Here is a 25,334-nt window from a genome sequence, read left to right as displayed (position 1 = left end):
CCTTAAGAGAACTAAAGTTGCATTACGTGCATGGAATAAAAATGTCTTTGGGAGAGGGAGAAAATTTAAAAGCTCTTGAGGAAAGGATAGAATATTTAGAAAATCAATTGCAAACAGGTTTTTCTGAGGACGTCGAAGCTGATTGCTTGACTACTAAGTTGGAGATTTAGGTGTGGGAGAATAGGGAAGCATCTCGCCTAGGACAAATTGCGAAAAAAAAAAAATGGTTGATTGATGGGGATCAAAACTCTAAATTCTTCCATTCAGTTATCAATCCGAAGAGAAATAAGAGTTGTATAGACCGTATGATTTTGAACGACAGAAGGATATTGGAGGGTGCAAAAGCAATTCATAATGAAGCAGTTGTTTTTTTCAAGAATTTTCTTTCAGTCTTTAGCGGTTGAACCATGCGATCTCTCTAAGTTAATTCAAAGGCAAATTTCAGATGTTGATAATAACTTCCTCTACGCCGAACCGACAGAAGAAGAAGTTAATAAAGCGGTGTTCTCTATCCCTAAAGAAAGCAGTCCAAAACCGGATGGATTTGGCTCTGACTTCTATAAATCTAGCTGGGACATTGTAAAAAAAGATCTCTTGGATGCGGAAATAGATTTTTTTCAGGGCACTACTCTTTCCAAGTTTTTTCCCTTTTCGTTTATTGTTTTAATTCCGAAGGTGGATAATCCTTCTAACTTTGATAAATTTCAGCTTATTAGTTTATGCTATGTGGCTTATAAAATTATTTCCAAGATTATTGTTTTTAGACTAACCGAGGTTGTTGATAAGTTGGACTCGCATGAACAAGATGCTTTTATTTTTAGGCGTAATATTTTTGAAAATATTACACTTACTCTAGAAATGGTTCAGTCTTTGCATAAAAAAATAGATGGCAGCAATGTGATGGTAAAACTCGATATGGCTAAGGCTTATGACAGAGTGAATTGGAATTTTCATCTGGAGGTTTTTAAGGCTTTTGGTTTCTCTAAGAGGTTTTGCAAACTCATAAAAAATTGTGTAAAGTCCCCATGGTCTTCTGTTTTGATGAACTGAACCTTTAAAGAGTTTTTTCAATCTACGAGAGGCTTGCGGCAAGGGGATCCACTCTCTCCTTATTTATTCATCATAATGGAGGAGGTTTTGATAAGGTTGCTTAGGAAAAACTATGAAGCTAGTCAGATTGGTCAATTTAATTATCCGATTGGGGCTCCACTAGTTTCGCGTTTGTTATATGCGGATGATATTCTTATTTTTACGAATGGTGGGGAGAGGTATATTAGAAATTTAGTTTACGCTCTGGAAATGTATGAGAAGCGGTCGGGTCAAAAAATCAGTAAGACAAAGTCAGCGTTATTCCTTTCGAAATACATCACTCCTGCTCGGAAGCGTGGTTTATTGAGAATTACGGGTTTCATGGAAGGTAAATTCCCAGTTACATATTTGGGTACGCCTTTGGTGTTTAGAAAATTGTCTTCCAGGACAATGAAGCCTCTTGTGGAGAAGATTAGAAAGAAAAGCAGGGTGGAAATCTAAGTTGCTCTCGCAAGGTGGAAGATTGATTTTATTAAGATATGTGTTGTCTAGCATGCCTATTCATTTGATGTTTGTTATTAAGGTTTCGCGGGTCACATATTCTCGCATTAACTCTCTTCTTTCTAATTTTTTATGGGGAGAGGTGAAAGATAAAAGGAAGATTCATTGGCGCTCTTGAGGGAAATTTTGTAAACCTACTTCGAAAGGTTTGAGCCCGAGAGATTTCAAGGAAGTTTAGAAATCTCTTATCATGAACTTTTCCTTCAGATTGCTCACCTTTAACAATCTGTGGGCAGGTTTTTTTAGGGCTAAATATTGCAGAAATGATCATTTATTAATAAGGAAGGGGAGATCAAATGACTCTCGGTTCTGGAAATCAATTTTGGCCACCATTCTAGAAGTTATGGATAATGTTAAAATTTTGGTGAGAGGTGAAAACTCTTCTTTTTGGTTCGACAGGTGACTGTCATCAGGTCCGTTATCTATGAGCACTGAGGATATTTTGAACAAGAAACTGTGTATTAAGGATTGCTAACTAAATAATAATTGGAACTCTGATTTAGTACTGGAATTGGTTGGTGCCGATAAAACAAGGGAAATTTTGCACTAGGTGCTGGTGGGTAAAAGTGGGCAGGATATTTTTGTCTGGAAGCCTGCTCCTTATGGTAAATTTTCTACAAAAACAGCTTGGGAGGTAGTGAGGAGCAAAAGTGATATTTTTTTGTGGAATGACTGGTTTTGGCATTCTTTATTACCCAGAAGAATCTCAATGTGTTTATGGAAAGCCTGATTTAGATGTTTGGCTGTAGATGATAGAATTCAGGCCAAAGGAATATCGATGGCTTCGGCTTGTGATTGCTGCATTCAAAGAAGTCAGGAAAACATTGATCATATTCTTTCTTTAGGTGAGGTGGCTTTAGAAATTTGGCGTCAGACTAGTGTGGCATTGGGGATTCCTTTCCAACGATCCCTTCTCTAGAAAAACAAAATGGTAAATTGGATCCACTATGCTAAAAAAATGGTCTATTAAAAGTATTTTAATCGGGCTGATTCCATGTTTAATTACGTGATGCCTCTGGAATTGAAGATGTAAAGTGAGAATGGAAGGAGTTTATTAAAGTGCAGATTAGATATGGAGAAATGTTTGATTCTAGGTTGGTTTTATTGCTGAGAGTACCAATTCTTTTAAAAAATTAAAGAAGTCAGACATTAAGATTTTGAATGAGTTTCAAATTAAGCCTTGGGGAATTTGCGACAGACCTGGAAAAATTATTTCGTGGGTTAAACCTCCAGTAGGGTGGATAAAACTTAATTGTGATGGGAGTTGTAGGGGCAATCCGAGTACTTCAGGAGGTGGAGGAATTATTCGGGATTGTCATGGCATGGTAAAAGCGATTTTTTCAAATTATTTTGGCAATGGTATGAATAATAGTACGGAATTAAAAGCAATCAGGGAAGGAATTCGTTTGTGCAAACGTTTGCATTATTTTAATGTGATTATTGAAAGTGACTCGCGAATTGTAGTTGATTGGTTTCAAAAAAGTAGATGTACTTTGTGGTATCTTTGGAAATTTTGGGAGGAGTTCGTGGTGGAGCTTGAAGGAGTGAACGTCATGGTGATACATCAATATAGGGTATATATATATATCTTAATGGCCAGTGTTACATAATAATTTAAAATTTTCACAAAAGAAACTCCAAAAATTTCATAGAAACAAAAAATTTTCAAAAGTTTCATAAAAATCTCAAAAATGTTAAAAATATTTTTTAATTTTTTTAAAATCCCAAATTTTCTTAAATTTATACTTTTTATTTCTAAACATTATTATTATTATTATTATTATTATTATTATTATTATTATTTTGAAGACGATGGTGTACCTTCATAACTTCAAATTAAATTTTATTTGCCCAAAGTTTTTGTTGATTGTACTAACTGTTTGTTATTGCATGTGTTTTAAAGAAAATAATAATATAAGTTTAAGTGTATAGTGCTAAATTTAAGCAGGAATCAATTGAATTTTTAAAATTTAATGATCTGGGAATCAAGTAAATATTATAAGTTAAATGTAGGAGTGCTCCTTCCCAAATTAAGGATTTTCTATGTTTAAAAAATTTTAAATTAATTTTTATTGATAAAAATTTTTTATTCTCCAACTCTATTGGCTATTTATTGTTACACTGTTTTAAAACAACAACAACAAGAATAATAATAATAATAATAATAATAATAATAATAATAATAATAATAATAATTCAATTCCATAGTTTTAATTTTGGTCGAGAATTAAATCAATTTTAAAAATTGTTACCCTACAGTAGTTGGAGATTTAAATTTGGATTTTAGTGGAGTTGGACAAAATACAATACAAAATTTTATTGAATTTTGTTCAAATAAATACAAAGTTAAATCTAAATTCCAAAATCAATACTTTTAAACACCACCTTTGTTGCAACGTCTTGGAGGGCCAACCCCACGCGATCGATGGGATCAAAAATTCCAAATTACTTTAATCGAGTGATGGACTCGATATTATATGATATGAAGTTTGGTGTAATATACTGACTAAGAAATGGGTTACTTTTGTAAACAATAGAGTCGTCACTTACCTATTTATTCTAGGTGTGGTTAGAACACCTATTATACTACCAGTTATGGGTCACCTAGGTCCAAGGAAGCCAATATTTTGAGGCCCCATATGTTATTATTTACAACACATATTATTTTGAGGAGGTCCTCTACCTATTTGCAACAAGAATAGCTTCTGTTAGGTCCAAAAATTGAATAGATAAGAGCATTTAGAACTATGGCAATCACCTATAATCAAGAAAAAAAAAATCTTAGAAGACTCTCAGTAATCTTTGGGCACATTATTTGACAGTCAAATTAATATCGAGATAAAGTATATGATAATGTGATTATAGTTGCCTCATATAAAAATTTAGAGTGTCCCTTTTATAGGCTTCATCCAAGAAGTTAAATGCTAAAAATTAATGTGAGGTGATCCCAGGCATTTTAAGGAATTACACCGTCACAGTATCCCACATTGATGGTAAGCTACTCCCTCATAATGACAACTAGTAAATGACCTTCATGGAATTTAAATGTTCTTAGGGCAAAGTTGCTTCTGCTTCCATGAATTATCCTCTACTCTTGAATTGAGCCTTTAATGTAACTTTCAAAGTTTCCATTTGCACAATTAATCTAGACTTGTGTTTTTAAGTTCAAGATTGAATTCTCCCTCCGAAGCCTTTAATCAAAGCAAAGCTCAATTTTTGCGCATGAACTACTACTCGGTTCTTCCATCTAAGCTAGACCTCAATTTTTATACCCAGGCAAATAAAAATGTAGTCAAATTGTAGAACCATAACTGAAATAAATAGTAATATTAATTGTTTTTCTTGGCACGTCATCTCTTCTATATTTTTTAGGCCTTTTGAAACAATCATTTGTTTTTTTTCAGCAGTGTCACATTTCATTTGCCTATTCTCATTCTCTCTCTCTCTCTCTCTCTCTCTCTCTCTCTCTCTCTCTCTCTCTCTCTCTCTCTCATTTAATTTTTTTACTATTTCTTAGGATACCACATGTTAAGTTAATGTGCGTCGTACCTTCAAAATTTAGGCTACCCAAAAAATTAGGAACAGTAATAGCTTGATATTCTAAAAACCCAATTGGTTGGATGATCTTTTCATAACAAACCAAGTGGATAGGTGAATGAGAATTCCAATTCCTTTTGAAAGTATGTACCTTCCTTCTACGTAGGAATTGCTTCTATACTATAGTATTCAACATTAATTTTTATATTTTGAATTATTATAACCCTCAATTTCCTTATTTTTTAAAATATTTTTCACCTATAAGTTTTTTTTCTTTTTTCTTTTGAATTTAGAAAATAAAAGACATTATAAATGGCTAGTTTGCATTTGGAAAGGAAAAATTTTTTTGTGCTTAACAAGACTCTAATAATGATGGCTTTCCTTATTTTATGGAGTTCAAGTCATAATCATTTTATCGCTTTTTGAAAAAGTAGTTATTTTTTTTTCTTTTTTGGGTCTTTTTCCTTGTAGTTTACTCTCAATCTAATAGTACTAATTTTGTGCAATATCAATGCTACAAATACATGCTGATGTAAACTTGTAGAGATTAAGTTTTGCATTAGAAAGGAAAAAGAAGATTGATCAAGTAGTGAATTGTCGTAGTAATTGAGGGTGCATAGATGGTGATGATATGCCGACGAGATTGAATGTAAGCACTATGAAATTGTATAAATGGTCAGAAGCAAATGTGGCCTTCCTAGAGAATATGATGAGCACGAGGAATGATCACTATTGTGTCTATTTCGCATGATTAATATTGTCACGAATGCAATTTTTATACGTGTAGGCGAAAATTCCTCAGGAGTAACACTTTCTCCAAGAAAAAAGAAATGCTTGTACGATGAGCGAAGAAGTGGAAGAAAGATAAGAAGAAAAAGAAGTTGATAAAGGAGCAAGCAACTCAAACTTTTAAATCCAAAGATGAGTCTGCAGTTACTACCACCAAGAGATCTAGTCGTGGTTTTCTTGGCTCTATTTCTATGTGTTTATTTTCTTGCGTCACCAAAGCAGAAGTTCATCCGATTTATTAAAAAAAAGCTTCCCGATTAGAATTAATTCATAGTTGATATGCAGTTTTGGGTCATGGAATGATTTTCTCGGTAAAAAAATAGGTTTATGTAATTTTTGTAGAGTGTAATCCATATTCAGACTAATCAATTCATATTATTTTTCTATTTAAGTTTTGATTTGATCACCATAATTACCATGTAGATTCCTTTTTTTCCCATTTTTTTAAAAATATACTATCAAAATTGGATTAATTTTTCTTGGATGTTCCTTCTGCTTGGATTGAATCAATGAAGAAACGATATATTCTGACATTCTTCACAAGAAATCAATACTATTTTCTACTTCATATTTTTAATTTGAAATTTAAATACTACACTAAAACTGAATTTAATTCTATATATATGCAATTTGGAGGAACAACTTGGAGTGCGGCTTGGTGCCACTAGGCATGATCCTATTGGCTTAAATCTAATTGCTTTCTTTGACTTTTCATCCACCTCACCCATTTAAGCTCTATCTACCTTTTAAATTTAAGCAAAATTTACAATTAAAAGAATGATAAGAATTCGGATTTAATTGGTAGAAATATTAAGTGATCCAATAGGAAGCACTAGCATAAAATCAATGGGTCAAAATCCTACACATAAAAGAACAATTCATACTAAAAAAATTAGGCAACTTTCAATCTGCATTTTCTTCTCTTATTTTTCTTACAATTTCTCAATTTTACAAGTTATCTTATGATTGCAATATTGACAAATAGCATAATTTTTAATTTTATTCATTTTTAACATTTTGTATTTTCATTTTCTTAACAAAATAATAATATAAGTAATTTTGCGTTTTTAGCAATTCTACAATTTCAATATCATCAATAGCACTAATACTAAATATTAACATCTATACCTTATTAGAGTCCTGCTATAGATGAAAGAGAAATATAGTGGATAAGTCAATCACTCAAGAAGTCTATAAATCTTTATAGATATATATATATATATATATATATATATATATATATATATATGGATATGTATATAATTATAAAGTATAAAAATGCCCAATATAGACACCCTAATTTTAATTGAGCCTCTCTTTTCCTCTCAGTAAGGGGTCCCTTCGTAACAACATGGTAATTTACGTAAGGAAGGGTCGATTCTTTTTTTTTTGGAAATTTGAAGGTAGTTTTTTAAAAATCTTGTCGAGTCCTTGTGTATTTGAAATTGAGTCCCTATTACTTTAAAATTGAGTCCTTGAAATTAAGTTCTTATTATTAACTCCCTACGATTGAGTCCTTTTTATTAAGCCCTTATTTTAAAATTGAGTTCCTGTTATTAACTCTTTGTTATTGAGTCCTTTTTACTAAGCCCTTATTTTAAAATTGACTCCCTGTTATTGAGTCCTTTTTATTAAGTCCTTATGTGTTTGAAATCAAGTCCCTGTAAAATTGAGTCCTTGTTATTATTGAGTCCCAGTGATTTGAAATTGAACCCGTTTTGCAAAGTCCTGTTTAAAATTAAGTTTCTTTTTAATTGAGTCCTATTCTGATGAGTTTTTTTTTTTAAGACCTTTTGATTTCCTAAAACTAAGACTACCTTCTACCTTTTGGTAATTGTGGGTCCTACAAGGCCATTGATAGAAAAAAAAAATCAAAAATTTTATTACGTTAGCAAGGGATACATATGGGGGTAAAGATTCAAATACAATACAAGGGATACATACGAGGGGGTACAGATTCAAATATAATATAAGGGATTGGAAGCATAGTGACACCCTGCAAGCATTGAGAGAGAAAGAAAATTAGAAAGAGTGGGGGAGATTCTGCCAAATTGAAAAAAGGAGAGCGAGGTTCTAGCAGATGAACCTCTGCAGGAAACTCTAGCAAAGATGAGCAAGAAGAGAGGCAGCAGTAATGTTTTAGCAGAGCCCAGACAATTCATACTAGACGCAAGCATACACACAATTCACAGACAGACCATATAAAAATTTGGAGAAGAAGACCGGGCGAGCACAGACTATCTGTAAGTCATATTTACATTCTTACCTATTTCAATTCACTACAAATTGTACTATGAATTGCTGTGCTAGGCACCCTCGAGGGTGATATTCTCAGTTTCAATGATTGAACGAAGCTGAACCCTCAAAGGCCCCAATAAAAACCTGAGTTGAGTTCAAAAAAACTCGTCTCAAGTAACGCATCATCAGGGCCGGCGCACCTCCCCCCCCCAGACCCGACAATTGCAGCTGGGGTTCAAATCTTTCTTCAAGCTACAGACCCCAAACCTACCCCAAGTTCTAAAGCCCTTTTCACTTAAGCGCCCCAGAGCCCCCAATCATCTTTTGTTTTAAAAAAAGAAGGAGCCCTTTTGCTAAACCCATGGCCAGAGTTTCATTTTTGAAACTCCCATGCCCAACTTACATCGAGAACCCGAGCCATATTTTTAAAAAAACTAAAATGGCCCATTTACTTTTAAACTTAACTCCAGGTTGGTCCAATTTTTTTTCAAAAAAAAAAACACCACAACCCTTTACAATTTTAAACCCTGCCTATCTTTAACAACTTACCAAAGCCCTTCATTTTAAAAATTTTAACAGGGCCAAGTCAATGTGAAAAAACCCAGATTTAAAATTTAAGAAACCTGAGGCCCAACTTAAAACTAATACCTGAGGCCCACTGTTTTTAAAACCAAAAAAAAAACTAATTATAAAAAAAAATTAAAAAGCCAAACACGTTGCCAAGATGCCACACGTGGAACCCTCGCTCCCCTGCAGTGGACTCGTGCTGACGTCCAAACATGGCATAACTCAAGTCGGGTTGAGTGAGTTAATCCGTTTTCTATACCACCCCAACCTACTCAAAACCCTAAACAAAACCTGAGAACCTAACACTAACAGATCTTAACCCTGATTTTCAATTGAACACCAAATCAATCGCAGACTCTAACACATGAACATAAGATCAATAGATCACAACCAACATTCATCATACACATGAGATTCAAGGAAAAAAAAAGAGAGAGAAGGAACAAATAAAAACTAAAAACAAAAAAACAAAAATAGGGCCTTATCTTTTCCTGGGGCATCTTTGGAGTCTGAATCCCTGAGACTTGCACTACTCAACCCCTTGAAACTCCTTGGATGTTCGTCTTAGTGTTGCGGAAGGGTTCCAGTCCTCCGCTTGTTCCACAGTGAGGAGACAAAGCTTTAGATCCCTTTGGATCCAAGGGGGGAAGGGTCAAGGATTTCAGGTCTTGTTTTACAATGGACAGAGAGATTGGGGTCCTCGACTGAGAGGTTTGAAGAATTAGAGAGTTCCAAAGAATCAAGGTTTCTGAGAATCCCCAATGAAGAACAATGGCAAAGATTAGGGTTCAAGGAAGACAAAAGATGAGAAAGGATGAGGAGGATGGGTGAAAGCGATCTATAGAGAAGTTAGGGTTTCGGGTTAGGTTCGTTGAGTCCCTGAAAGCAGAAGGGAAAGGTTGACAGTTTGGATGTCATTTAGTTGTAGAGAGAGAGAGAGAGACCGAGAGAGAGAGAGAGAGAGAGAGAGAGAGAGAGACGGAGAGAGAGAGAGAGAGAGAGAGAGAGAGAGAGAGAGAGAGAGAGAGAGAGAGAGCGAGTGATATGAGTTGTAGAATGAGGAAACCCTATGGTTTCACTCATAGGGTTGTAGAGAAGGAAAATAGGGAAGGAAAGGGAGGGAGAGAGAAGGGGCTCTGGAGAGAAGGCAATGAAAATTACAGAAAACAAAAAAAAAAAAATGGTTTAAATATCCCATGTTTGGAACCTCAGGATGCTGCCAGGTGGAGCCCCTGTAGCCCTAGGATTAAGCTCATGCATGGACCGATCTGAGTCGTTCGTTCCTTGCCTTCGTTGAACACCCCAGATCATTCCACGTCAACCCTCTTGATGCGCCTCCTTCTGAGCCATCCAATCTTCGCAAATCATCAACAGCTGTGATAGCCTTATGGTAGAGGTCATCATGAAGACCTGCATGCACACCACCTGGTGTCAACACGTGGTAAGCCATTGGATCATGTCTCTGGTGCACATACTAGATCAAGCCACGACAACGACTTGTGTCCACTTCACCTCATACCGTTGGATCTTAGATCCTCATCAATGGTGGAGATCGCCCGTGTCAAAGGCCTTCATAAATGCCTGCACGCTTCTCCACACACCAAGTAACATATGGTAGCATGTCCCTGCACCATTAATGCTTGCAGCAGCTCGCTACAAGCCGTTGGATCATCTTCCCTCAACGGACGCCTAGGAGGTTGCCATATCAACTATCCTCACCCATCAAACCCCTCCACTCGCAGCACACCATGTGACGTTTGGTCTTGACCAGACCTTAAACTGGTTTTCCCCCAAGACCGGTCATTGCTTGACCGGTCCACTTCCTTGAACCGGTTTGTACCAGTTTTCATTTTTTTTTTTTCATTTTAAATACATAAATAATTCATTTAAAATTCACCCAAAAATCCATAAAAATCATAAAATTACAGGAAAACTAGAAAATTTGGGGAAAATTCTAAAGAACATTTCTAAGTCTGTTTTCATTGCTTTTCATTTAAAAATAATTTTTATGTTAAAAACAACAAAAAACTTAAAAGGAAAAAAATACAAAATTTCACAAGGATATCTTTTAGATCAAAAATTATTTTAAAACTTATAAACAAAAAAACAAGAAAATTTCAAAAATTTAGAAAACTCAAAAAAAATTCTAAAAAATATTCTTGTCTTGATGTTCATTATTTCTCTTTAATTCCCTTTTTGTTATTTCAAATTTGGGGATAAATATGAAAATTTTGTTATAAAATTCAGAAAAATCACAAGAAAAAAAAAATGTAAAAAATATTTTTGAGTTAGGGAAACTCATCTTAACATCTTTTTCATCCCAGTGTAAATTCCAAACCTCTCGGAATATTATTTTCATACTTGTAAAAACTGTACAAAAATTCAAAATACCCGAGGGAGTATTTGGTACCCTATTTTCTCGATTTCCCGATCTCGATTATTGCAATGAGACACATTGAGCTCTTTAGAGTACGATATGCCCCAATTCTAAAGGAATACTTATATAGTATTTTATTTCGGACATTTCTTTACACTTTTTGAAAGACAGCAATTTCAAAGGCTTATTAAATTTATTTTGGGATAATTTTCGAGTAATTAGGTACCATTCACAAGAACGGGCATGTAGGGGGTGCTAATGCATTCTGTCACGCCACGAACTTGAAAATGGGCCCCAGGATGTGATTTAGTAACCTAACATGTCCTTGTAACATACAACCATCCATGATGCCACACAATATAAGGGTCCGACCCCGTAGGGTTCACGTATACCCCTATCCACAATCACATACACAATATATGCGACAAAATAATTCTACTTATTAAATCATAACACCATACTAGAGTCTATACAAAACCAAGATCTAGTCCCATAATACAACACATACCCCCGGGCGCCTACATAACCCAAAAATGACAATCCAACCAAAGATCAGTACTTACACAAGTACTTAGACAATGCTAACCAACAAGCAAGCTCTTGAAAAGCTAGGACGCTAGTGTCGACTACTCAAAGAACCTGAAAAACATTTGTATGATAGGGGTGAGACACCTTTCAGTAAGGGAGAAACAAGTTATATCAGTGTGTGGGCACTTGAGTGTTATTTCAACAGTAAACATAAACATATGACAATTCCAGTATTTTCACAATACAAGTTCAGTATATCTCACAAAAGACTTCGGTGTAGTGTCGTCACACTCTTCGGCCTAAGCCGGCCGCATTACACGATGCCCCTGGTAACCTGGCATAGCAAAAGCCCCCACATCGTTGAACCGATGCAAACATGGTGTCTCACACCCTTTGGTGACCAATCGGATCATAGGTGGTATTTCACACCCTCGACCTCAAGAAGGATATTTGAGCCAACGATAGTTAACCGACTCAGTCGCCAATGGTATTAATTCGTCTCGGTTCAATATCTCAGCCTATGATTTTTTAATCCGAGCCACTTTGATATATCCTCTACGGTATTATTCCGACTCAGCATTTTCATAAAACTTGGAACGTTTTGGAATTCTTGTTCCTATATCTTATTTTAACATATCACAACTCAAATCATTTAAATACACAAGCTCATTTCACACTTATTTCGGTAAATAAACAATTACATCATAATTACTTCGAGAATATAGTTTAACATAAATAAAGGTACGGTCACCCCTATAATACAATTTATTCAAAATATGATTTTCCAACAGAAACTGAGATGATACCCGAAACCCCAATTTTTCTAAAAATCGTAAACTCAAAAATCCCGTAATTTCATCCAATAGATTTTCCCAAATAACATTTGTAGCATTGTAAACCATAGTTTTACCAATTCAGATTTCACAAATAACTGATATAAACATAATCCCCTTACCTTTCCCTGAAACTGAAACATGAACTATATGGCCCCAAAACAGCGAACCGAGTTCCCAAAACCCAAAAACTAAAGAACAATACTTCAATACAATCCTACCTACTACAGATCTACCATACTAAAAACAGATTTATACCCTTACCTAGATTTTGGGATGAAACTCAAAAATCCCCGAAACGAAGATTCAATCTGCTATAACCGTAGAGATCCCCCCTGATCCACATAGTAACGTCAGATCGTCGATTCGGGTAAAAGACGACCCGAAACTTTAAAGAAAGAGAGAGTGGTTCGAGTTCTAGAGAGAGAAAGAGAGATAGGATTTTTATGTTTCTTAACCATTAAGTAAATGAAAATTCAACTTATAGACCTTTGACCCGGCCAACCTCGTTGATGAGTTGGAGCACTTGTCGACGAGCAGAAGAGGGGCATTCGTCGACGACGGAGTAGCCTCGTTGAGGAGCCTGAGATTTCAAAATTCCCAAAATATCTCGGTATTCACTCGTCGACAAACCTTTGAATTTCATCTCCGAGCTATAGAAGGGACTTCGTCGACGAGAGAAAGAGCCTCATCGATGGACCTTTGCTGTTTCCACCTTTTTAAATCTTTCCCTTTTCTTATTTATTCAAAATTCTCGAGTCGGGTTCTTACAACCTCCCCTCCTTACAAAAATTTTATCCTCGAAATTTGCGATCTCCCACACGTTAAGTCACCAACATACCTAAACGCATACCCGACTCTAGGAAGAGCCGACAGCCACCCACATAGCAACTCCGTCCCAAATATATTTTATACCATCACTTATGGCAGAGGAATACCATGGTTACATACATTGTGTCTCGAGAGCTCACAAGATCACAAAACTCTCCCATAGGCTATGTGATGACCCAAATATATATATATATATATATATATATATATATATATAATTAAAGTACAATAATAATAAAATAATAAAAATGGTCATTAAGTTAATATCAATACTAAAGTGTTTTTCTATAGGATCCTTGATTCCATGTTTGATGCCTAAGAAAGATCTTGTCTAAGCGAGTGCTCAGAGACCATTGCGGCTCAGTCGCTCCCTAGAGGTCGACCTGGTCAAAATGGAATTTCATAGGATAAACAGGATAGACACTGTTTGTACACATAAATAAGTATATATACATAAAATAGTGTTTTGACAGACATAATTTGTAGAAATACATAATTAGATGATAATAATATAGGTATTATATGTGGGGCCCACAAGACTATGTGGGGTCCACATGAGTCCCGGAGCTACAAGACACTGTTTATATACGTAAATAAGTACATAAAATAATGTTTTGACTGATATAATTTATAGAAATATCTGATAAAATTATAATAATATAGGTATTCTATGCGGGGCCCACAAGACTGTGTGAGGTCCACATGAGTCCCGAAGCCGTATGGAGGTTTACACGAGTCTCAAAGCTATGTAGGATGCATAAAATCATATAAAAATTATTCGAGTTACGTAGGATCCATTCGGGTCTCGAAGTTGTGTGGGGCCCACAAGACCATGTGGGGCCCACATGAGTTTTCAAAATTCAAATTTAATTCTTGTTCAAAAATAAATAATAAAATAAATAAATACTAAAAATAGTTTAAAAGTAAAAACAATGATAATAATAATGATTAAGAAAAATAATAAAATAATAAAATAATTAATTAACTAATTGACTAATTAATTAGGTAAGTGATTAATTAAAAATTTATTTAATGGGAATGGTGGCAAGCACTCCCACATGGCCTCCATCCCCACCCCATACTCAACCCACACCTTGCCCATTCTTTAATTTTTAAAAAATTATAATTTCACCCATCTCTTCACACTTTTATAAATTTCATTTCTTCCCCAAAATTTTCCTATAAATAGGGAGCTCTCAACCTTCATTTTTCACAAAAATTTTCCAAGGAAGAGAAGGATTAGTGAGTAAAAGAAATTGTGGTGGAGAGAAATTTTTTGAATAAGTTCTCAATCACCCACTCTTTTCGATCTCATTTCTTAGAGATAGTTACAGTGTTCGTAAGGAAGAAAGTAAGTAAATTTTGATTATGTTAGTTTTTTTTATTTAAAATTCATACCCGAGTTTATTTTATAAGTAAATTTCAATTATGTTAATTAGTTCCACAAAATTTCCATAAGTTTATTTTTACGCATATTTAATTATACTAGTTCTATCTTTAATATACTTGCATCTATTTTTGGGTTAAAAAATGTTATAATCCCCTCGGGTAAATTTTCAGCATTTATTTCTATTCAAAAATAAAATTATATATATTTTTAACATAAAAATTGTGTGGCATGAGTTTATTTCTACGTTGTATTTTTTATAAAAATATGAGCAAAGATGAGATTTTCACGATATTATTTTAAATTGCATAAATTATAATAAGATGATTTTAAAACCCCTTATGGCAATGAAAGTTCAAAGTTACAGATGCTCGATATCGCAGCTTAAAATTTATTCGGATCAGAGTGCACCCACACTGTTTACAGAGTGGTTATTTATGTTAGTGGATTTCTTCTGAGTGCACACCTGGTTCCGGACCAAGATTTAATAAGGAAAATCTCACTTAAAGTTTACGTACATTGATTTAGTTTGGTTGGCCAGCCAGCTAAGTCCAGTCTTCGGACTGCACAACCCAGACATGGAGGTAAACATGACTTACGGCAAACAGGTCTAAAGGTGGTTTTTTAATATATGTTTATACATATTTAATTACGTGTACAAAGTTATTGATGATTTGAAGGAAAAGTATAAGTTTACGTGAAAAGGATCATTTTGGTGTTTAAATGACGATATAAGGAAAACGTATAAGGAAAAGTATATGTATGTTTATCATTAAATATTTTTATAGTTTTAAAGTTAAAAGTTTAATTTAACAGTTATAGTATATGATTATAAAATTTTACTGTTATAGTTGATGGTAAAAGTTTTATGTAGAAATTTTTAAATTTATATTTATTCTAGAGACAGTTTTGAAGTTATAATATTAAATATTGTTTTAGGAAATTTTTAAAAAGCTTATTTTTGCCACACACTAATAATAATCTTATTTATTTACTGAGCGTCGTCTCACTCCAATCATATTTTTATTTCAGATAACTCTGAAGAGCATGTTGGAAATCAGGCTTAGCAAGCATACGGGTGGGGATAGAAAAATAAAGATTGTTTAGAAATATTAGTATGATGCCAGATATTTATGCTTATGTAATTTTTCTTTTTTTGAAATAAATGATTGTAATATGGATAATTAGTGCTCTGGTTTAATAATAATTGAGTTTATTTGCTTCTACTGTAAATCAATGGTAAAAATTTAATATCCCAGGCCCCTCGGGGTTGGGGTGTTACAGGCTAACCACTCATCACTCTAAATAACAAATACATCACATACTTACCCAAACCGTTCCTATAAACATCACTCCTTAGAATAGTTCTGGATATTTCTGGAGTATTTCCATCTCTAATTCCCAAAAAGCTTCCTCAACCGCGTGATTTCGTCACAACACTTTCACTAGCGGTATCTCCTTGGTACGCAGCTTCTGAACTTTCTGGTCCAGAATTTGAACTGGCACCTCTTTGTATGCCAAAGCATCCCCAATATCCAAGGATTCATAGCTAATCACATGCGACAGATCCAGCACGTATGTCCTCAACATAGATACGTGGAACACATTGTGGATTCGAGAAAGTGCTGGGGTTAGTGCAATCTTGTAGGCCACTGGACCCACTCGCTCAAGTACCTCGAATGGTCCAATATACCTCGGGCTCAACTTGCCATTCTTCCCGAACCTCATCACTCCCTTCATCGGAGCAATCCTCAAGAATATCTTACCCCCAACCTCGAATTCCAAATCTCGATGGTGCACATCCGCGTAACTCTTTTGCCGAATCTAAGCTGATTTAATTCTATCCCTGATCAATCTAACATTTTTAGAAGCCTACTGCATAAGTTCGGGACCCAACATCTGCCGTTCACGGACCTTATCCAAGTGCAGAGGAGACCGACACCTCCGACCATACAATGCCACGAATGGTGCCATACCAATACTAGCTTGGAAGTTATTGTTATAGGCGAACTCCACCAACGATAGGAATCGCATCCAGCTACCACCAAAGTCTAACACACAAGCCCATAAAATATCTTCAAAGATCTATATCGTCCTCTCTAACTGTCCGTCAATCTGGGGGTGGAACATTGTATTAAAAGTAAGCTTCGTCCCTAGTTGTTCTTGCAAGCTCTTCTAGAATCGAGTAGTGAATCTTGGATCTCGATTTGAAACAATGGACATCGGTACCCCATGCATTCTAACTCTCTCCTGCACGTATAGGTCCGCTAGCCTACTCAAAGGATAACTAACCTTCATTGGCACAAAGTGAGCAGATTTAATCAACCTGACAATGATCACCCAGATTGCATTCTGCCCGTGAAGTGCTGATGGTAACCCAATGACAAAGTCCATGCAGATGTGCTCCCATTTTCACTCAGGAATGCTCAATGGCTGCAATGATCCTGCCAGCCTCTGATGTTCAGCCTTTACCTGCTAACATATCAGACTTTGCTCTACAGTCTCCACCAACTCCACATCGTTTGCCTACACTTTAATCCTCTCTAACAATGTCAGCTGGATCACTAAGCTAGCAATGAAAGCTTTGGTGATTTCAATTCACCAACTCCATGCCAAGACCCTCCAAGTTCCTCCTGATATGATGATAATCTACCACTGCGGATACTGATGCACGCTCTGACTTCTGACTCAACTCATCAGCTACCACATTAGCTTTCCCCAGATGATAGCTAATGGTGCAATCGTAGTTCTTGATCAACTCCAGCCACCTTCTCTGCCTCATTTTCAATTCCTTCTACGTGAAAAAGTATTTGAAACTCTTGTGGTCCATGAAGATCTCACACTATTCACCATATAAGTAGTGTCTCCAGATCTTCAACACATATACTACTGCTGCCAACTCTAGATCATGTGTAGGGTAATTCTTCTCGTACTCCTTGAGTTGCCAAGAGCAAAAGAAATTACTTTTCCCTGTTGCATCAGCACACATCTCAAACCCTTCAGAGAGACTTCACTGTAAATCACAAAACCACCATCCCCAGATTGGATGGTCAACACCGGAGCAGTGACCAATCGATGTTTCAATTTCTGGAAGCTCTACTCGCACTCATCGATCCAATAAAATATCACATCCTTCCTCATTAACTGTGTCAAAGTGCTAAACAATTTAGAGAATCCCTCCACAAACCGCCGGTAGTACCCAGCTAGTCTTAGGAAACTCCGAACTTCCTGCACGCTCTTCGATTTCACCCAGTCAACCACTACTTCAATCTTACCTAGATCAACTGAGATACCACCTCCCGACACGATATGGCCTAGGAATGCAACCTGGTCACAACCATAACTCACATTTCTTTAGCTTTGCATACAACTTCCTTTCCCGCAGTAGCTTAAGCACCAACCTCAGATGGTTTTCATGCTCTTCCGAACTCCTAGAATATCCAGTAGTTCCTACAACTGCTCCTTCAACTCTTTAAGTTCTGTTCGAGCCATCCGGTATGGTGCTTTAGAAATCGGTGCCTTGCCTAGCAGCAATTCAATAGCAAACTCCACTTCCAGATCAGGAGGTAAACTGGATAAGTCTTTCGGGAATACATCCAGAAATTCGTTAACCAGTCGGATATCTTCGAGCTTCAGATCATCCCGAGATGGTTCCTTCACAGAAGCTAGGTACCCTTGACACTCGTCCAAGAGTAACCTTCTTGTCTGCATTGCCGAAAGAATCTGTGGCGTCGAACGCACACTAGATCCTTCGAACTCATACTCCATTTCCCCATGAGGTCTGAACACCACCACCTCCCTACGACAATCAATAACAGCAAAATTAGAAGATAACCAATTCATCCCTAGTATGATGTTAAATTCGAACATATCGTATACTACCGGATTCACCAGTAGCGACCTTCCCTGAATTACCACTAGGCAGTTCCCTAACATCTTCTTATAGATCACCACACTCCCAGACAGTGTAGCCGTAGATAACCCCTCATCCATTACTTGAGTTTCAACCCCACACAGTTTCACAAAGTTTGTAGATATAAAGGAGTGGGTTGTTCCTGAATCGAATTAGACAACATCTTTATAAGCAGTAACATGGTACCTATCACCACATTGCCAGCATGCTCTGCATCATTTGGAGTAAGCTAGTACAATCTCGCCTGAGTTGTGTTTCCCTAAAAGTTTCCTCAAGGCACCTAATTATTACCCTCATTTTGACTCAATGCAAGCGTACTAGTCATCTGCGTACAAAAGTATCGGGCTTTATAGCCCGATTTGCCATAGTTGTAACAATTACCCAAAAATAGCTAGCATTCACCATCATGCCATATGTTGCACCTGTTACAATGCTCATAAGATCAGTTCCCCTGTGGACCCCATGGTTCTGTACCCTAGCGATTACCCGAACCATAGCTCCTCTTTTTCCACTACCCCTAACGAGAACCTGTCTGAGAACCGGAAGGCATTGACCTCTTTTTCTGATCCTGTACCACCTCATCCTCCAGGAGATCAGCCTCAATCACGGCGACTTTATCCACCAGAACAGGAAACTCCCGAATCTATAGCATTCCCACCAGCCTACGGATATCTTTCCTCAGACCCTTCTCGAACCTCCGACTCTTCTTGTAGTCATTCGAGAACAGACATGGCTCAAAACAAGATAGCTCGATGTACCTAGTTGTGTAACTCAGAACTATCAGGCTCCCTTATGTGAGACTCGAGAATTCTTCTACCTTTGCATCACAGACGGAATCTGGGAAGTATCTCTCAAAGAATACCTCCTTAAAATGGCCCCACATCATCTGTGATGGATCAGCTCTCTGCTCCTCCAGCAAACTAACAACAGTCCACCATCTCTTAGCTTCTCCTGCCAATTGAAACATAGCATAGAGAACTTTCTACTCGTCGATGTAGTGCAAAACTTTTAGTATCTTTTCTGTCTTCTGCACCAAGTTCTCCGTCACAATTGGGTCGGATCCTCCAGTAAACGTCGGAGGATGCATGCGGGTGAATTTCCCAAGGGTGCAACCCGTAGCTATTAGTGGACACTCCCGTCCCCTAACACTTCGCCCAATCTCTCGTACAATCTGCCTGATCAATCCTCGAGGCACGGAAGGTGACCCTTCACTCGCAGTCCCCTCCGAGGTACTATCCCAGTTGCTATCCTTGGGCTCCATTTTGAAACTAGGACAGCAATAGATTAGTATTCCTCTATCATAGTACAATTAACACAATCATTGTAGAATAATCATGTTAACTTCTAAACTCTCAGGTCTAGGTCTGCCCCACCACACAAACACGAAGCCATCAACGGTTTTTCGTGGTTTTATTGAAATCGTCATTCTAGGAAAAACATAGAACACCATCAATAAATCCCTGTCTAGAGTCTATACAAAACCAAGATCTAGTCCCTTAATACAACATATACCCGCGGGCATCTACATAACCCAAAAATGACAACCCGACCAAAGATCAATACTTACACAAGTACTTAGACAATGCTAACCAACAAGCACGCTCCTGAAATGCTAGGACGCTAGTGTCAGCTACTCGAAGAACCTGAAAAATATTTGTATGATGGGGGTAAGACACCTCTCAGTAAGGGAGAAACAAGTAATATCAGTGTGTGGGCACAGGAGTGTTATTTCAACAGTAAACATGAACATATCACAATTCTAGTATTTTCAAAATACAGTTCCAGTATATCTCTCAAAACACCTTGGTTTAGTGTTGTCATACTCTTTGGCCTAAGTCGGCCCCATTACACGGCGCCCCAGACAACTTGGCATAGCATAAGCCCCCACAACATTGAACCAATGCAAACATGGTGTCTCACACCCTTCAGTGACCAAATGGATCATAGGTGGTATTTCACACCCTCGGCCTCAAACTATATATTTGAGCCAACGGTAGTTAATCGACTTGGCCGCCAACGGTATTATTCCGTCTCGGTTCAATATCTTAGCCTACATCGTTTTAATCCATCCCATTTTGATATATCCTCTACAGTATTATTCCGACTCAGCATTTTCACAAAACCTGGAACATTTTGGAACTCATGTTCTTGTATCTCATTTCAGCATATCACAACTCAAATCATTTAAATACACAAGCTCATTCCACACTTATTTGAGTAAATAAAAAATTACATCATAATTACTCCAAGAATACAATTTAACATAAATAAAGGTAGGGTCATCCCTATAATACAATTTATTCAAAATATGATTTTCCAACAGAAACTGAGATGATACCCAAAACCCCAATATTTCCAAAAATCGTAAACCCAAAAATCCCGTAATTTCACCTGATAGATTTTTCCAAATAAGTAACCAAAACATCCGTAGCATCGTAAACCACAGTTTTACCGATTCAGATTTCATAAATAACTGATATCAACAAAATCCCCTTACCTTTTCCCGAAATTGAAACACGAACTATACGACCCTATAACAGCGAACCGATTTCCCAAAACCTAAAAATCGAAGAACAATACTTCAATACAATCCTACCGACTACAGATCTACCAAAATGAAAATAGATTTATACCCTTACCTTGATTTTGGGATGAAACTCAAAAATCCTCGAAACGAAGATCCAATCGACTATAACTGCAGAGATCCCCTCTGATCCCCGTAGTAACGTCGGATCGTTGGTTCGGATAACAAATGACCCAAAACCTTAGAGAGAGAGAGTGGTTTGAGTTCTAGAGAGAGAGAGAGAGAGAGAGAGAGAGTTTTTATGTTTCTTAACCATTAAGCAAATGAAAATTCAACTTATAGATCACTGACTCGGCCAACCTTGTCAATGAATTGGAGCACTCCTTGACGAGCAGAAGAGGGGCGTTCGTCGATGACGGAGTGGTCTCGACGACGAGCCTGAGATTTTAGAATTCCCAAAATCTCTCAATATTCACGCATTGACGAACCTTTAAATTTCGTTTCCGAGCTATAGAAGGGACTTCGTCAACGAGAGAAAGAGCCTCGTCAACGGGCCTTCCTATTTTTACCTTTTTAAATTCCTTCCCCTTTTCTCATTTATTTAATCCAAAATTCTCAGGTCGAGTTCTTACACCTTCCCCTCGCGTAACCGAACATATGGTGTGATCCAATCTTGTGTTGGATAATCTCAAGTCATCCAAAGATTTTCCTTTGGTAAGGTTGTAATCTTCTTAAGCCATAATTGATTGAAAACCATTACTTAATTTTGTAAGCCTTTGATGAAACCTAAAATTCCATATTTTCTAAGCCTCTTTGAATCCAGAGTCAGCAATATTGATACTTGCTATTGGAATTGGTGTGATCCCAAGAGGGATGGTGAATTGGGTTTTAAAAATTTTCGACTAATTTAAACGTTTCTCCAATTCACCATATATCATATCCCATTTTCATGTGTGTATGTAAATTAATAAAACGATAAATGTCAACATACACGTGCAACATATCTTATTTAAATAAAAGTGTGCATTCAAGTAATTAGAAGAGAACCACACACGATATTTGTTATCGAAATTCGGTCAAACCAGCCTACGTCCTCGCTTTAAGCATACCCTCCAAGGATTATACTAACCCTGCTCACTTACACGGGTAGAACAGAAGCCGTTTACATCCTCTCCTTAAGGGGTGAGAAAAATTGCAGTTCAATTTTTAGGCAGAACCGAACCAGTCTCACTTACGGTGCTGAGACTCCCCAATTCAATTTCGAGCCAAACCCAACTGATACACTAAAATCATTTTTAGAAAGGGTGTTTTTCTTAAAATAAATTTCCAATCTTTGAAAGATAATGTATATAATAAATGCTTCAAATATTTAAACCCTAATAAGATTTTCTTCAAAATATTTTATCAAGGTGTAACTAGAGAAACTAGGGTTTTGCTCCTAAAGGGATTTTTGCACAAATGAGTATGCATAATTTTTAGTTTGAAAATGATGTGCAAAAATGTTCACAAGCACAAGAAAAAGCTTCTCCCAAAAAATATCTATGAAGAAAATAATCAGGAGAAACCTTTAAGTTTACTCTTAAAATGATTTTTAGAAATGAAAGAGTACGTGAGAGTAAAAGCTTATGAATGCAAGAAATAGATGCCCAAAATAAAATGTTCTCTTCAAAAAGATTTTCAAAATAATGAATGGAAGAGATTGGAGAGTATGAAATATAACCCCAAGAAGATTTTGCAATAGAAATATGTTTTGGGGGAACTTTGATTTGGATAAAATTAGAGAAAAAACAATTTCTAATCAAAGTTGCTAATTTTGACAAATAAAGGGGTATATATAGTTTTTACGAAAAATATGACAGTTGGGACATGCTGTGTAATGACCCAAAAATTCATATCATTTATATATATATATATACACACACATACATATATATATATATATACATATATATATATATATATACATATATATATATATATATAATATTGTGAAATATTCTGCTCTGATACCCCTAATAATACCTATTGGAAAACACCTATGTAGCGGAAAACATAAAACTGTACAACCATAAATTTCAATACCAGAATTCAGTATTTTTCCCAAAACATATATATATATATACACATAAATTTTACATCTCCCCAGCAACATCTACCATAAACTCTTGGAATCTACTCAAAAATACATCTCCCTGAGAACACTTACCCTACAGACAGGGTAGTGCAAATAACATCTCTACCTCTGAGCTTGTTTTGCTCGTTTATGTTAGCTTTAGTTCAACCCAAGAGGGGGGATGAAGTGGTATTTAAAAATTTTATCCCGTAGGTCAATCTACTGACAATAGTATTACACAAGCCTAAGGTCAATCTAGTGCATGTAAAATAAATCAATGTAAATATACAATGGAATTTAAACTGCAATAGAAATTTAACCAAATATGCACAATAAAGCAGGACAGGAGATGACACCTAGAAATGTTATCGGGTTCGGCAAACTGCCTACGTCCCCGTCTTGACTAACAAGCACAATGATTACCACTATAGGTTCACTTAACGAGTGGAGTGGCACCTAAATAATTAGGTCAATTAGCACAGGACTGACCTCAACCTTTACAACCAGGTCAATTAATACAGAACTGACCTCAACCTACACAATCCTTCCAGGCTGGATTACTGCCCCCTCAGGCCACGCCTAGAATACAACAAATTTCTTAATAAAATTTGTGTACAACAAATGTGCTTCTGAACTAAGTAGATATGTACTACAATATGTACAGTATAATCAATACACTACCAAAAAATAGGATTTGATAAGCTCAGTGTAGTTTAAGTGTCTACTCTCAAATATTTATGCAAATATTGTAATCAATGCGTGAGAGTCTAAATGATATGATCTTTGTGTCAAAATGATGATTTCAATTGCAATGTACAAACAAAGATCCATAGTACACTTCAAATATCTCAAAAAATATTTTTTCTTAATATAAACCACAAGAAATATTCAAAAATGGTTTGTAAAAATTTATTTAATCTTTGTATCAAGATGATATTCTCAATCAAAAGGTATAACAAAGCAAGACATAGAAATATCATATATAAGTTCAATTCTTGCTTTTATATATGTAAATATATATATATATATATATATATATATAAATATATGTATGTATAAAAATATATTCCCTTAAAATTTTCGATAAACACTGGGGGCTTATGCTTGCTGAAAAGGAAACTTTAATTCAAACTCAAGCAAACAAATGTTTTTCTGGTTTGGAATTTAAGTGCAATCCATAATATGACTAAAAAAAACTAACCACATAGATCCTAACTAGAAAAAACTAACCACATAGATCCCAAAGATACAAAATTTACAAACAGGGATCATATGAAAAAACCTAAGACAATGTGGCAAACAAAATATTTTCATTTATAATATTCAATGAAGGCATTACAATTAAGCACAAGCCACAATGAATTCAAAAACCAAATCTAAGCTAGAAATGTTGTGACCATTATTAGATAGAAAAATAATTTTAGATGCTCCCCCTATCAATTTGAATACATGCTTAGATTTCGTTAATTACTTATACTGACATTGATCGTGAAAATTCATTTAGGAGTATAAGCAAAAAATTTTCATTTTTGATAGATTTTACTGGATATATGTTAAACAATTTGTATTTACCAGTAAAATGTCTCTAAACACTCAAGCACTAAAAATCAAACACTAAGACATGCATGTTGTTCATATGCCCCAAGAACAATCCATACCAAATGTTGATTTAATAGGTGAAGGATATGATGTTCATGGTACCTAAAAAGGCTTCGGACTCAAAAAGTAGAAACAATGAAAAATATGAGTCCATGGGTCAGGTGCTTCAATCCTTTTTCAAGGATGGGGCTTAAACTCCCTAGTATACTTTTCAAGCACACAACAATGCATTTATGAACAAGGATGAATTTTATTTAAACACATCCAACATATGTTCATCATTCATGACAGAACTTTGTATGCAAGAGACTATAGGCATTAAGCTTTTATTGATTTATCCTAAGATTAGGGCTTAAGCTCCCCCTGTATATTTGCATGCACGCATACTTGCAATTTAATTCAAGGATGATAGTCATTTAAAAGCATTCCTCATATGTTCATCCTTTCCAAAGGATTTTAGCATACAACAAATATTAATCATTTAGCACATACGCATGACATATTGCAT

Source organism: Malania oleifera, chromosome 9 (assembly GCF_029873635.1).
Source record: "Malania oleifera isolate guangnan ecotype guangnan chromosome 9, ASM2987363v1, whole genome shotgun sequence".
In the NCBI taxonomy this organism is placed as follows: Eukaryota; Viridiplantae; Streptophyta; class Magnoliopsida; order Santalales; family Ximeniaceae; genus Malania; species Malania oleifera.
The sequence above is the reverse complement of the archived record's forward strand: the minus strand, read 5'-3'. Positions refer to the sequence as shown.